This window comes from Prunus mume, linkage group LG2 (assembly GCF_029339155.1).
Source record: "Prunus mume cultivar Tortuosa linkage group LG2, ASM2933915v1, whole genome shotgun sequence".
Lineage (NCBI taxonomy): Eukaryota > Viridiplantae > Streptophyta > Magnoliopsida > Rosales > Rosaceae > Prunus > Prunus mume.
The window spans coordinates 28,234,421-28,250,682 of NC_142699.1; the positions used below are offsets into that span (position 1 = coordinate 28,234,421).

Below are 16,262 nucleotides of genomic sequence, written 5' to 3' on the forward strand. Positions count from 1 at the left end.
AAGTGAAAGCATATCCCCACACAGACACACACACACACACATATATATATATATATATATTTCAAGTGAACACCAATGAAAGTAAGACAACATAATTAATTATCATTGTGATAAGCACATAAAAAATAAATTTAACTTGAAATTAATGTCTATATGGTCTTCCTTTGAAAGATCTATTGTCTCTTTCACAAATTGCTTTGGATGCTCCTCATTCTTGTTGGGTTACTCTTTGAAGTGTTGTTATTTTGTTATGGTAGATCTACTGTTGATTGGCGCGTAAGGACCAAAGAGAAGATGTAGCTTATGTGACCCATGGCCGTGTACACAGTGATGCAAGTGTTCGGATCTCTGATGGCAATGTACACGACGACGAGTTGCCAATGATGGCAATTGGGACTACGGTTCAGGTTTGGTTATGGGCATCTTCTGTTCCATGGCCACATCCTCTTAGTATAGGGCATTGTTTTTCTTTGTTGTTTTTTCCTTTTGGATTTTGTTTTCTGCATTTATTTTTCTTTCTGTTTTTCTGCCTCAATTGCAAGTTTTGTCAGTTGCAAGTTTTTCTGTTCATGAATCCGGGAATTGTTCAGGACCAAAATGAATACAACCGCATGAACCATAATACATTAGGATTGGAAATGTGTGACCTATTATCTCGGTTTACTACTGTAGTGAACAATTCAAGTTCATTATATCCATTGCATCACCAAGTAAATCCAATAGGTATTCACTATGATAGGTTCAAGTCCAAAAGACACCTCTTCAGATGCATCTCTTTTCCACTAGTACTCTCAATTTCTTCTCAATTTTGCATTCATGTGGAGGATTGTTGGAAATTTTATATTATTTAATAATATTTAATTTCTATAGTGAATGAAAAATAAGTGTTGTGTGTCTTAGTATTTGTTTTGCACTTGGTTATCCTTTCAAGTGCAGTTATTACTTCTTAAATGATGGGATTCAAATGATCAAGTGGTCTTGTTTCAATAGAGTTGTGTGTAACTTTTCAAATGAAAAGCTACTTATGTTTCAATTAGAGGTGTAATGAGTTTTATATTAACCAAACACCCTCACCTACTTGCCATATAGAATGAAGAGAGTTCTTACCCATGAAAAACAAAGAGTATCCCTAATACTCTATTGTTAAATTCTTCCTAGTTTTGTCTTGAGAGTACAAATATATAATTAGTTCACCAGAGTCCTAAAGTCTTAAATTGAAGTGCTTCAATTTAGGATTATCGATTGTTGAATCCTGGGAGATGAACGCCTATAGAACTGCGAGCACAAGGGCAGGGGTGAAATCTGTCTTTAGGACATTGTAATTTTTCCAAGCCTCAATCGCTAAAGTTGTCAGTATTTCTACTTGTGTTTGTTGATTTACATTAATTTCATGTAAATTTGTAATTGTATTTGATTATTAAAATTATGTTGAGAATTATTATTATCTTCAAATTCATATTTCCTGTTGTTTCGTCAACACCTTATAAAACAACAAGTGTGTATTTTAATAGAATAATGCTACTCTTACTACATTTGTATACCACATTTCCATACCACCTTATGTGGCAAATGAGTTGGACAGCCACATCAATTAAAATTATTTAATATTTTCTTTTCTTTTATGATTTATTAACACTTAAAAAAAATGTTGATTAAACTTTCTTTATTAAAATACACTTCATTAATTTAACTGATGTGGTGTATGATATGGACATGTCACATCATGTGGTATAGAAATGTGGGATAAAAATGTGGTAAGTGTAGCATTACTCATTTTAATATAGTAATCATCGTTTAAAGAAAGAGTAAGGCTACACTTACTATATTTTTATACTACAATCCTATAACACATGATGTGGCAGTCCACATAAGCTGACACGTTAATAAATTGTGATAAAAGGTATTTAATATATTATTATTATTATTAATTAATATAATATATTATTAATTCAACAAACAATTTAGGGTTAAGTCTTTATTTATTTATTTAGTTTGCATAATAGGGTTAAGCCTTTTATTGATGTTCTATTATGTTCGTCTCTTTCTCTTGCCAGTTTTTTGGTCGGCCTGTCAATAAATCACCTACTGTTTTTTTTTTTTAAAAGAAAAAGATTTCATTCATAAGCCAAAACGGCATATAAAGACTGACATTAATACATTAGCCTCATTAAAACTTTCCTAGGAAAACCACTTGGGATAAACCCTAGGATAAGAAGATAAGAAAGAATACCACACATGTCAATGACTAACAAGAGAGTTTGACCATGACCACAAAACAGTTACAAGAACAGAGAAAAAAAATCCAACTAAACACCAACAGAGTGGACCCAACTATCAAAAGAAGCATTCTATGAGAAAAACTACTAGTCCTTTGACTGCCCATGAACCACAAAAACACATCAAGGATAGAAACCCAAGAGAGCATACGGAGGAAGAGCACAAAAAAATAACAAGAGAGGCCCCTGAAAAGCACCCCAACTCAACTTAGAACCTGACAAAGAAACTCCTATGACCAAACATAGGTCTTCGAGCAACGTAGAGCAGAGACGAGCTGCAAAGGAGCAACAGAACAATGGAAAATGATAGCAAAACAAAATCACATCCCAACAACTACCATCAGTGTCGCTACTGTCGCCGCCATCAAAACATAGACAAAACATCAGCCACCAGGTATCACAGCGCTCCCTAAAAGAGATCAAATCCAGCGCCACTACTGCCGTCTCCATCGAGATAGAGACAACACCAGCCACTTACACCACTGCAAAAATAACTAAATAAAACAAACAAATCTAGATCCAAACATATCAAAGCTAAAAACCCAAGATCTAAGTAGATTTGGGAGGAGAAGGGGAAGGGGATAGAAGGGCCAGCAAAAGCCCCTAGGAAAGTGGAAAGAGAAGGAGAGAGGATGAAATGGAGGGAAATAGATGGGAAAAGGGTGGTTGTCGGCAAGGAGAAAGAGGGAGGGTTTTGGCTAGGGTTTACTTTGCTATCTCTTTTGCGTAGCAATAAATCACCTACCGTTGGAGTTGCATAAAATCCGACTGCAAATCCTAGAACTCCCAAAATCAGATCGAATCGTGGCTTAATTAGCATATATATGGTCATAAACAGATGAAATCATGGGTATTGAAAAATGATAATGATATAGCAAATCTCCTAAAATCATCTTTGTCGGTAGAGAAGTTTCAGTGTTGTTCAACAATTGAAGATAAGGGTAACACATTTAATTCATTAATGATAAGAGCATTTTAATACATACTTGTCTTCCCTAAAATTACTCTTACTAGCATTTTATTTAGCTTACTTTAATTATGTTGTTTTTGTCAATTGGGGTGTTTGGAAGATTTCAATAAAAAGAGAGAGGATATTTTAGTGCTTATTATTCTTGAATTTGCACATGGCAGCAACTTTGGGGAGCCAGCAGCTAGAGGAAATCATTCATGTGTGCAGCGAATGAAAGGCAATAGGAATTAAAAAAGATGGCAAGACTTGCTACACCTTCTGACCAAGGAAGAAAACCCACGTGCGTGAGCAGCCAAAGCCAAAGTAATGTGTGCAGCAACAAATGAAAAAGAATAGGAAAAAGTATAAAGAATGATATTGGCTGACAAAAGATATGAAATTCAAATGCCAATAAACTACTACAAAAAACACTTTGCGCGACGAAATAAATTTGTTGCGCAAAGTACAATTTCGTCGCACAAAATCTGCATGATGAAAATTTCGTCGCGCATGATCCGTCGCGCAAAACTCGTGAAGAAAGGGTTTGCGCAACGAAAAATATTCTTCGTCGCGCAAATCTACTTTGATCAACCAATACTTTTCGTCACGCAAAACTTTGGGCGATAAAACAATATTGGTCACTCAAAGTTTTGCACAACGAAAAGTATTGGTCGAGCAAAATTTTGTGCGATGAAACAATATTGGTTGCGCAAAGTTTTGCATGACGAAACAATATTGGTCAAGCAAAGTTTTGTGCGATGAAAAGTATTGGTCGTGCAAAGGCTAAAAAAAATTCCCACGTCCCATTTTTGGTACCCGCCGAAATATTTTTTGTGTTTTAAATTTTTTTAATTAAAATAAACTAATTTAATAGTTTGCTCGACAAAATATTTTGTCGTACAAGGTTTTTGACTTTTTGTTTTATTATTTCTTTAATATTAATTTAATTATATTCAAATTTTGACTTTTTGACTTTTTAAATTTAATTTAATTGTATGATTTTTTAATTATTTTAATTTAAATTGACATAATAAAAAAAAATTACATATGAAAACTAGTGATCAAATTATCCAATAAATAAATAAATATATAATATTCAAAATGTACACATAAATTAACAAAGTACAATAATAAAATCCTAATACAAGCCTATTGTGATGGTAGTGGCGGAGGATATGTTTTGATAGCTTCTTAATCCTCAACTTTAGCTGTCAAAGTCTCGACAATTCCCTACAAAAAAACAAATATGGTCAAATAACAAAAAAAGAAAAAAAGAAAAAAAAAGGCATAATCTCCCCTAAAATTGTTATACCACAAATCCAACCCAAACTCCAATCCTCACCCTATACTCAACCCCAAACCCCACACAAACTCAAAACTAACTCCAAAAACACATATTAATGAAAAAAATTAAAATTTGGAGAGAATATACCTTTTGGCAAGATTGAGAGTGAGTGAGAATGAGAGGGAGAAGTGAGTGTGAGAGAATTAGAGAAGATAATGAGAGAGAGACGAGAGAGTGAGAGAGAGATGAGAGAGTGAGTGAGAGTGAGAGATAGTGAAAAGAGAGATAAGAGAGTGAGTGAGAGTGAGAGATAGTTAAAGAGATATGAGAGAATGAGTGAGAATGAGAGATAGTGAAGAGAGAGATGAGAGATTAAGTGAGAGGAGTGAGTGGGAGACAAAGGGTGGGATTTGGGGAGAAGGAAAGAGAGAGAAGAGGTAAGAGTAGAGAAATACATTGAGAAAATGGTGGAGGATTTATTTTGATTTTAAAAACCGTATTACTTTGCGCGACGAAAAATATTGGATTATTGGTTGCGCAAAGTCTAAAAAAAATTATTAAAAAAATTTCCCTCGTCCCATTTTGGTATCCGCCCAAATTTTTGAAGTTTTGCGTGACAAAAATATTCAAATATTGGTCGTGCAAAGTTTTGCGTGATGAAAAAAATTGGTCACGCAAAGTCTAAATTTTTTTTTTCCCACGTCCCATTTTTGGTACCCACCCAATTTTAAAAGTTTTGCGTGACGAAAAATATTCGAATATTGGTTGCGCAAAGTCTAAATTTTTTATTTATTTATAAAATTTTCCCGTGTCCCATTTTTGTTGCCTGCCCAAATTTTTAAAGTTTTGTAAAAATATTGGTTTCACAAAGTCTTAAAAAAATTCGCATCCCATTTTTGGTACCTACCCAAATTTTAGAGTTGTCGCGCAAACTTTTGAGAGACGAAAAATTGGTTCGTAGTGCAATATTTATAAAAATAATTGTTATGTATAATAAATAATAAAAAATATTTTATTTTACGATTTAAAATATGAATAAGGTTAAAGCTACTTAATAAATATGTATACTATTCAATTTCTTAAGTGTTATATCTACAAAATAAACAAATTTAAAGCTACTTAATAAATAAATATATATATACACACACACCATTCAACGATCCAACCGTCAAACTTATTTTTATGTACTTCAAGATCATATACCCCAAAAATCGCAAAAAACAAACATTCAGATATCAAGTAACGAGACAAAACTTTTCGATGGTTATAAACGAAAAATCATGATTTAACGGTTATTCTAACTCCGATTTTGATGATTTTTTACAACTACACTCCTTGACCCTATATGAATACAATGACTAAATTTGATCTTCAATTTAAAGTATTTACACTAATAGATACCACAAAATCTTATGTTATATTTAACGAAAGTATAAATAAACTCTTAATTGTTAGTGAATACATTGTTTTGATGGCATACGCATTCTAAGAAACTAGTTTCAACGATCCAACCGTCAAACTTGTTTGTTTATACTTCAAGATCATATACCCTAAAAATTGCAAAAAACAAACATTCATAGATCTAGTAACGGGACAAAACTTTTCGATGGTTATAAATGAAAAATCACGATTTAATGGTTATTTTAACTCTGATTTTGAAATTTTTTTACAACTACACTCCTTGACCTTATATGAATACAATGACTGAATTTGATCTTCAATTTAAAATATTTACATTAGTAGATACCACAAAATCTTATGTTATGTTTAACGAAAGTATAAATAAACTCTTAATTATTAGTAAATATATTGTTTTGATGGAATACCCATTCTACGAAACTAGTTTCAACGATCCAACCGTCAAACTTGTTTGTTTATACTTCGAGATCATATAAGCCAAAAATTGAAGAAAAAAAAACATTCGGAGATCAAGTAACGGGACAAAACTTTTCGACGGTTATAAATGAAAAATCACGATTTAACGGTTACTTTAACTCCGATTTTGATGATTTTTAACAGCTACACTCCTTGACCCTATATGAATACAATGACTGAATTTGATCTTCAATTAAAAATATTTACACTAGTAGATACCACAAAATCTTATGTTATATTTAACGAAAGTATAAATAAACTCTTAATTGTTAGTGAATATATTGTTTTGATGGCATACGCATTCAACGAAACTAGTTTGAATGATCCAACAGTCAAACTTGTTTGTTTATACTTTGAGATCATATACGCCAAAAATCGGAAAAGATAAACATTCAGAGATCAAGTAATGAGACAAAACTTTTGACAGTTATAAATGAAAAATCATTATTTAATGGTTATTTTAACTCCAATTTTGATGATTTTTTTTTACAACTACACTCCTTGACCCTATATGAATACAATGAACTAATTCGATCATGAATTTAAAATATATATTTTCTAACAAAAACCCAATCCGAACTACAATAATATATTTTTCTAACAAAAATATGATCCGAACTAAAATAATAAATTTGAAGCTGCTTAATAAATATATATCCCATTTAATTTCTTAAGTGTTATGCCTACAAAATAAAAAACAAAAATAAATTGGTTTAGGCGATGAAATGTTTGGATTACGTCATGCAAAGATTTTAAAAATAATTTTTTTTAACAAAAATTGTTGTAAAGACTTTGCGCGACAAAACACACTTCGTCGCTAGATTTTGTGCTACTAAGTTTATTGTTTTGTCGCGCAAAGTCACTTTGAGCATTGTCGTCGCGCAAAAGTTCATCGCGCAAATTTGGTCGCGCAAGACTTTGAGAGACGAAGTATTGTCGTCGTGCAAAGTCACGAATTGTTTTTTGTCGGGCAAATTTTGGTCATGCAAGACTTTGAGCGATGAAGTTTTTAATTTCGTCGCACAAAGTGACATTGAGCGACGAATAGTTTTTCATCACGCAAAGTTTGGTCTTACAAGGTTTTTTTTTACTAGTGTGTCTACACGTGATGAGCAGAGAAAGATGAAGAAAAGAAAGAGGAATGCAGCAGCAAGTTGAAGACTAATTGGAAGGAATATGATGTACATCAACCAAAAGAAGAATGAAATTGAAAATAATGAGAAAGAATGTTGAGCTGCAGCTTACACGTGAAGAAAGCAAAGGAAAGCATGGGTATTTGTGGTCAGCCAAAAGAAGAAGGAATAAAGAGATGTTAATGTAATATAACCCACGTTGGTGATGGGTTAATGGCAGCTGCAAGAGGATCTCATTCCTCTATAAATAGAGAGCAATGCAATGGAAGAAGTGTGCAGAATTTGGGCACCAAATAGAGATAGTGTAGTTCAGTGGAGAAAATACCCTGGGGAGCAGAGAGGCAAGAAACCAGGGGCATCTACCATTTTAGTTTTTCTTTTTTAAGTTTTCAGCTAGTTTATAGGGATAAGGAAAATGCCAATATAATTGGAGAGAATCTTGGGGAGTCGTGAGGCAAGGATCCAAGGGATTGATGATACAGCTTCTTCTTCTCTTCCATGTTTTAGTTTTATTTCTTCTTTGAGTTTTCATATTGTTTTTATTTTCACTTATATCTAGCTAAACTCCTCGATTAAGGTTGAGGGGGAAAAACCATTATGAAATAAAGTTCTAGTTTTTATCTTTCAATTCCCAACTATTATATTCTTCAATGTTTATAATTTCGCTTCACCACTTCGATCATGTATTTGTGGTAGTTCAGAATTTAAGTTAATCTATTAATGCATCCTTGGTTTGTATTACAAGTATACAAATTTTTTCGATCATTTGTAGTTAAATAATCTTTTTCACATAGGATGCTCAAAATTTGTACTTATGAAGGGAAGGGATTTTATATAAGATTCATTAAAATGCATGTTTAATTGATATATCTTGAGAAAGCAATAAATTGATTTCCAGATTGCTACTCCAGAGAATTGTTAGATAGATAATTAGAGTTATATAGAATAATGGCGTGGAATCTAAAACCTTAGTTATTTTTCTCATTCATTTAATCCGTTCTAGTTATTATTTGCATTTTCAATTTTTATGCTTTATTTAATTTTCTTTTCAACCAACAAATCAACTTTGAATCAACTAGGTTAGCAATTGAATTAACTTGGGTTGGATTAGTTTTCCATCATTTTCACACAAGTATTATAAATTTAAAACAACACATTCAGGTGGACAACAAGTTTAAAGTATTCATAAAGTAGCATTATTTATAGATAACCAATATGAGTACTTTCTCTCTTCTTGGATTTAGGAGCTCCTATAGGTCTCCCTATTTTAGGAAGTGGATAAGGAGCATGATTGGAGTTGAATTTTTCCTATTCCTCTTTAAAATTTGTCTAAAGATGTGATTTAAAGGGGACATGATTTGTTATTGAAATTGGTACTTAGGTGACGAGGGGTAAATTTTACGACACTTAAACAAAACGTAACAATCTTCACACACTTTAGACCTTGACCAAAAACACTTATGACTAGTCAACTGCTAGTCATGAACAACCACAATCAAGAATACACTCATACCATGCCACAATGTACCTACAACCCTAGAAGATTACTAGTGACAACCTAGGCACTCATAAAGACCTGTCAATCTAGGCATTTCCTGTGCTAGCAACAACTATGGTGAAAGTGTGTGAAATCATCATAATCAAGTAAACACCAAACAGCAGATAATGATGACTAGTCAACTACAAGGACACAAACCCGGAATTCATATGATGACTAGTCAACTACCAAGAACACAAACCCAGAATTCATACGATGACTAGTCAACCATCAAGAATACAAACCCAGAAAAATTATAGAGATGCAATCATAAATTGTTCACCCAGAAACCCACTATTGGGAAAAACTAGGGATTATCAACTGACCAGGCAAAAATATTCTTACAAATGAACACAAGCAAGTTCAAGAAAAATTTAGATCTATTTAGGAAGATGAGCTATACTTTCTTTATGCAATCTTCTTCTCCAACTTAGTAAAGCTTGAAGCTTAGTTCTTCATGGCAATGACAGCTCTTTTTCCAACTCATTCATCCCATGACACCAGCTTGCAAGCTCTAACTCAGACAGAAACCAAAATTTGGATTCAAATGAGAATGACCAATTTCTTCAATAAACCATACTCTTGAATAAATCAATCTTGAATATGACCTAGATATATATGAGAGAGTGTTTGATATAGCAAGATGAGGTTTTCATATTTCAAATGCAGTTTTTCAAAAAGAAACCATTTGGAAAACTCAAAGATGAAAAATGAAGGTTACACTTGAGGAAGAAGAGAAAGTTTGCAAAGAAACTTTCCAAAACTTGTCTACAAAAGTGACGGCTACCAAATGAGGAATGCATGCGTTTTTACACAAAAATTCCTAGGTTAGAATAATATAAGACAACAAAGGATTTTGTAGAATATGACAAAAAAGTGGGTAGGATCCAGTTGAAAACAATGACCTGGAAAACTTTACTAACGCAAAGGTTGACTACTCATATGGAGGAAGGATGACTAGTCATATGGAGGATGACTAGTCATACGGAGAAAGGATGACTAGTCATAATCTTCAGGAATAGGTTAATGCAATGCAAAACTTACCTTTGTCAAACACAATGTTGTCCATCATAATGTAGCTAGATAAGAACACGTAGAGAAGTAATTCTTAATCTAAACTTAGAGCTTGGGAAATTACAATGATCGTCCTATTACAAAATTGTCAAGGAAAGCCAAAAGAAAATCACAAAATACATACACTTACCGTTATCCCCAATTTTCATGTCCCACATTGTGTTTCTTTTCTAAAATTTTAACACCTGTCTAAATAATTGACATAACTCTAACACTGTCAAGTCTTATTAAAAAAACCCCAATAAATATAAACATCGTAATAGCTCTTCTTCTTCACTTTTAATCTTCTCTTCACAGCCAAATAGATCCAAATTATCTCAAGGAAGAACCACCACATAGCTACCAAAGCAAATCCCTTGTAACCAACCAAAATCGTTCATCTTTCCTAATATGGGATGAGATTCAGAAGGTTCTTCATAGCTTTGAAGTTGATGACGGCAGAAAAAAACATAAGCAGCTTTGAAATTGCAACAAAAGCATACTGCAGATTTTTCTTCCTAGAAGATTTGAAATTAATGTATTGTTTTTTTTTTTGGTTGAGAAAAGATGGTATTTCATTTAACCGAATTATGGAAACATATAGAAAAAGAAAAATGGATGAAAAGTTTGGTATTTTTTGCTCGGTTAGTGATTTTGATTAAGATTGAAAAGTATTATTTAGATAGGTGTCAAAATTTTAGAGAAAAAGGAGCTCGCATTTTCCTTACTTCAAGGCCCAACCTCACTATTTCATCTTTTGATGGACAAATAATTATCTATATATATAAAGCAAAAGGCAGAGAATGGTGAAACATTCAAAATATCAGAAAATGCCCTTAGTTAATACAAACATTAAGAATTGAAATTATTAATTAAATGAGAATAATATGGTAAATTCACATTTTTCATATTAAAAAAATTAAAATTAAAAGAAAATTCAGATAATGAATCCTATTTTTATGGAACACAACTACCCTTTTTTAAAAATAAAAAAAAATTCTAAAAACAATTTAAATTTTTTTTAAAAAAAGCCTCTTACGGGCGCGGAAGAGCGTGCAGAGAGACTAATATTACAATTATTAACATAATCTATACCACGTTCCACTAACTTTAGACCGCGTCTTTTAATTTGATTTTTTCCTCTACTGATTTAGTGTTACCGTATATCACACTGACATAGTGTCATTAATAAGTTTATGATATTGTATATCACACTGACATACATAGTGTCATTAATAATCAACTATTGTTAATACGGTACGAGTACACCAATTTACAACACTTGATACAATGTTATTGATATAATTAAAATTGTACTCTGTCAACAATATTGTACAAAGTATTTGCGTGGCGTCATGTTATTTGCTAAAGAAATTTCAAAGAAGCTAACAAGGGCATTGCTTTGTAAATCATTGAGGGACGGATGATGTTGATCATGATATGGGTCTTGATCAAGCAGATTTGTAGTTGTTATAACATGTGTACTGACCAAAAAGCCAAGGAGGAGAGAGCCTTGCAGCAGCGAAGAGGCAATGGATCGGCTACATAGGTCCGGCAGAGTGCCGTCAATGGAGAGGAGAGGAAGTAGGGAGAGATGGAATTGGGGGAGGTCGACAAACAACGTGAAAACTAAAGAGTCTCTAATCCAGTATGGTTAGTTTTTTTACAAATTTATAAATAAACCCAATCCTAGACATGTATTTATAAAAAAACCCAAGCATTATTTAAACATAGAAACACACCCAAAATCAACTCCAAAGTCAACTTTTTGGGTGTATTTATAAATGAGTTTTGAGTGTGTGTAATGATGAGTTTTGGGTGTGTTTATAAAGTGTTTTGGGTGTTGGGTTTTTTTATAATTTCAGCCTCCATTTTGGGTGTTTTAGTGAAATTCCATAGTTTTTTTATTTATTAATGAAAATAATAAGAAATTGATATGTCAAAAAAAAAAAAACTAATATAATTTTAATGAGATTACTACAAAAATTGTAATAGACAACGGTGTCTTTGAAAATCGTTGTTAAATCAACCACCATCTTTTGGTGTTAAACGACGACGGTGATTAACTATCGTCTATTATTTGTAAAGACGACACTTTTACTCAAAACTGTCGTCTATTAAAGACGATGGTTTGTCTAATAGAACCGTTGTTTATTATATCGAAAGACGTCAGATTTGTTAAAAAACCGTCGTCTATTAATTGTAAAGACGACAATTTCTTTAAATACTGTCGTCTATTAACTCTGAGACGATTGTTATTAACTCTAAAACTGACATAGTAATTTTACATTTTAGCTTCTTCTTTTCTTGTTTCCAGTGGTATCAGAAATCTATACTCAAATATGCTATTACCCACACCATACATATATATATATATATATATATATACACTCAAATATTGTTTCTTTCATAAATAGAATATCAAGAGAACAATAGAACAAAATAAAATCTAAAAAATGAAATTACTCTAGGGTTGCTAGCTGCAAGCTGCAAGCCTAATTACAATAATACACCAAAATTCATATACCTAATTATCCTTTAAAGTCAAGTTCTCCATATGTATATAGAGCTATACATTCATCATCACCGATTTTCCTCTGCATTCTATCTGAACTTCGTCACTTTGTTCTTGGGTGTGTGAGTTAGCTGCCTTCTTGCACATTTTTTCATAGGCACAGTAAGACACAAGCTTGTACGAAAAATTAGTGATTTTACAGTAAGAAAATAGTTAGGTCTTCGCTCTAAGTGAAATCTAATAAAAACAAAACATTACACCAATAACTAAATGAGGGCTTATATAGCATAAAACATGTTTAACATAACTATTTTATTATTATTATTATTTTGAAAAACATGCTTTATTTAAAAATAATAAGCACCACAAAAGTGTACAAAAGATAGCATTGAAATAATCAATATTATCTAAAATTTAAGCACGAGAAATAGGAACAAATGCATAATCTTAAAAAAAATCTCATGTATGAACAACTCAAAGGGAAACAAAAAAAGAAAAAGAAAAAAGAAAGATCACCCCCTTAGTTCTGCCCATCAAAGAAAAGAGAACTTTATATTCATTATTCATATCATGTTTACCGACTATAATTTCTTTTTGTTGGATCATATGTTTACCGACTATATTGTAGACCGCTTTTGTAATAGTACGAGATGGTATCAAAAGTAAGCATGCATGCATATATTATTTTATGTTATCCAACATGTAGTATTGTATGACGGCGAGAAATCATAAACATTAAATTAACTTACTTTTGGCAAAAGCTATAATAGCATAAACGAAAGTATACTTGTATCAGATTCTTTTCAGCGTACACAACACAGATTTTGTGTTCGTCAGTCCACAGCTTTTGCTTGATTCTAGTGTCTAGTGTGCTGAGTGGAAAGATGAACAACTAGTTTAACTTGTAGTCCACCTACACTCGCAAGCGCACGAATTGACTGTAGAATAGACGTGTATAAGTGTGAGGTCGTCCCCACAGAGAGTGTGAAATGTTAAATATTTCATGAAATGAAATCAATAGAACAACATCACCATGAATCACATTAGAATAAATCAATAAACTTAATAACAAATCAAGAGCACTAACCTGGATTAGAAGAAGAAGACATGAAGGTCTGCTGGAGCCGTCTTCTATCTTTGCAATACTAAATGCTAATATCTCAATAGGGCTGATAATATCTTAGCGTGTAATTGTAAGAATAGGGACTAGCCCTTTTATATTGATAACAAAACCCTAACCTTCCTATTATATTTTAGGGATTGCTAATCTTATGTCATAATTCATGGATATCTTACAATATAAGAAGGCCCATATAGCTTTATACATATTGGACTTCAATACACACGGTCCAACAAGCTATGTGAAATATATGTATTATAATTAATACTCAATTTTCTTCCAATATGAAAATGATGGAAAACTAATCCAACCCAAATTAATTCAATTGCTAACCTAATTGATTCAAAGTTGATTTGTTGGTTGAAAAGAAAATTAAATAAAGCATAAAAATTGAAAATACAAATAAACTTGAATAGGGATTAAATGAATGAGAAAAATAACTCAGATTTAGATTTCACACCATTATTCCATAAAACTCTAATTATTTATCTAACAATTCCCGTGAAGTAGCAATCTAGAAATCATGTTATTGATATAATTAATATTGTACTTTGTCAATAATATTGTACAAAGTATTTGCTTGGCGTCATATTATTTGCTAAAGATATTTTGAAGAAGCTAACAGGGCCTTGTTTTGTACAAAGTATTTGCTTGGCGTCATATTATTTGCTAAAGATATTTTGAAGAAGCTAACAGGGCCTTGTTTTGTAAATCAATGATCTCAAGTTCGAATGATCTTATGACACATTTGTAGTATGTGCGTGAGAAATTCCATCTTCCTTGTAATTTAGATTATCACTTAATTGTATTTGAAAAACTTAGATATTATGAAGAAAATAGAACATAAATTAAAAGGGGAAGAAAAGCGTAGTTTATATATAATAACAACACAAATGACACCGGATGCTTTACATGAGAAAAGCACAGTACTACTACTATAGTCGTAACCGATCCGTACATCACAGTGACATTAGAAGAAATCAAACACACATAACACATCTCTTATTAATGACATGAACTTAGCAAGCTAGTCATTCATGCATGGATGATCAGTTTCAGTTGGGAAATGGAAGTTTGTGTGGTGGCTTGACAGGGCCAGTTGAGGGCTTTAGTTTCCTCGGTGGCTTTGATGCCACCACATTCTATTCAAGATGGCGATCGTGATGAGGTGGCTTGTCTCCCTTGCCCTTAGGAGGTGATCAAGCGGCAGGTTACGGCCAGGTTACGGCAGGTTCGGCTGGGCTGGCAGGCTCGGCAGGCTCGGCAGGCTCAGGCTCTGGCTTGAGTTACGGCAGGCTCGGCAGGCTCTAGCACCACATTCATTCAAGATGGCGATCGTGATGAGGTGGCTCGTCTCCCTTACCCTTAGGAGGTGATCAAGCGGCTTTGGTTACGGCTTGGGCTCTAGCAGGCACGGCTTGGGCTCTGGCACCACATTCATTCAAGATGGCGATCGTTATGAGGTGGCTTGTCTCCCTTGCCCTTAGGAGGTGATCAAGCGGCTTTGGTTCTAGCTTGGGAGGCTGATCAAGCGGCTTTGGCTTGGGCTCTAGCTGGGCTGGCAGGCTCGGCACCACATTCATTCAAGATGGCGATCGTGATGAGGTGGCTTGTCTCCCTTGCCCTTAGGAGGTTGATCAAGCGGCTTTGGTTACGGCTTGGGCTCGGGCAGGCGGCAGGCTCTGGCACCACATTCTTCAAGATGGCGATCTTGATGAGGTGGCTTGTCTCCCTTGCCCTTAGGAGGCTGATCAAGCGCTTTGGTTCGGCAGGCTCTGGCTTGGGCAGGCTCTGGCACCACATTCTGTTCAAGATGGCGATCGTGATGAGGTGGCTTGTCTCCCTTGCCCTTTGGAGGCTGATCAAGCTGGCTTTGGTTCTGGCTTGGGCTCTGGCTTGGGCTCTAGGAATGGCTTGTGCTCATCAAGTGGGGTTGGTGGCTTTTCTCCCTTGGGAAATTGGCCCTCCACCTCTAACAAATGGTGTTCATTGTGGGGTGGCTTGTCAACTGGTAGAGGCTTCTCTCCTCCTTTGCCCTTGGGTTGTTGGGTTGGGGGCTTATGTTCTGGAAATGGCAATGGCTCTTCCTTGTTAAGTTGTGTTGGAGGCTTGTAGATTTGTGGCTTTGGGTCATGGTTATCAGCAAGAGAAGGAGTTGTGGCGGTGAAAGCCACCACTCCAAGAAGAAACACTAGCAAGTATTTGGAAGACATCTTTGGGCTCTTAGAAGCTTTGGGATGATTTGAAACTAGTAGAAGCCGGTGGCTTTTTATAGTAATATGGGAGCACTGTCGTAGTGACACGTGTCGTTTTGCATTTGGAATTTTTAATGAAGTCTGCGGACTCAATGATGTTTTGCATTGTTGGTACAATTTATAAATGAATTGGGGTCCATTTGGATCCTCCGGAGTTAAAAAGTTTGACAATTTGCTATGTTCATACCTGGTGGGGACCTGAATGAAAGCTTGCACGACCGAGTGTTCACAACTCACATGCACAAATATCAGTGACCTGGAGTA

At 33.9% G+C, this 16,262-nt stretch overlaps 1 pseudogene across 1 annotated transcript; it reads right to left on the reverse strand.

The window, feature by feature from the left end:
* Positions 1–14,591: 14,591 nt before the first annotated feature.
* On the reverse strand, positions 14,592–15,997 carry LOC103324104 (uncharacterized; annotated as a pseudogene). The gene is made up of 2 exons (XR_016123558.1): positions 15,399–15,997; positions 14,592–14,940 (listed from the first exon to the last, which is right to left on the reverse strand). The product of XR_016123558.1 is annotated as an uncharacterized LOC103324104 (transcript).
* Positions 15,998–16,262: the final 265 nt, after the last annotated feature.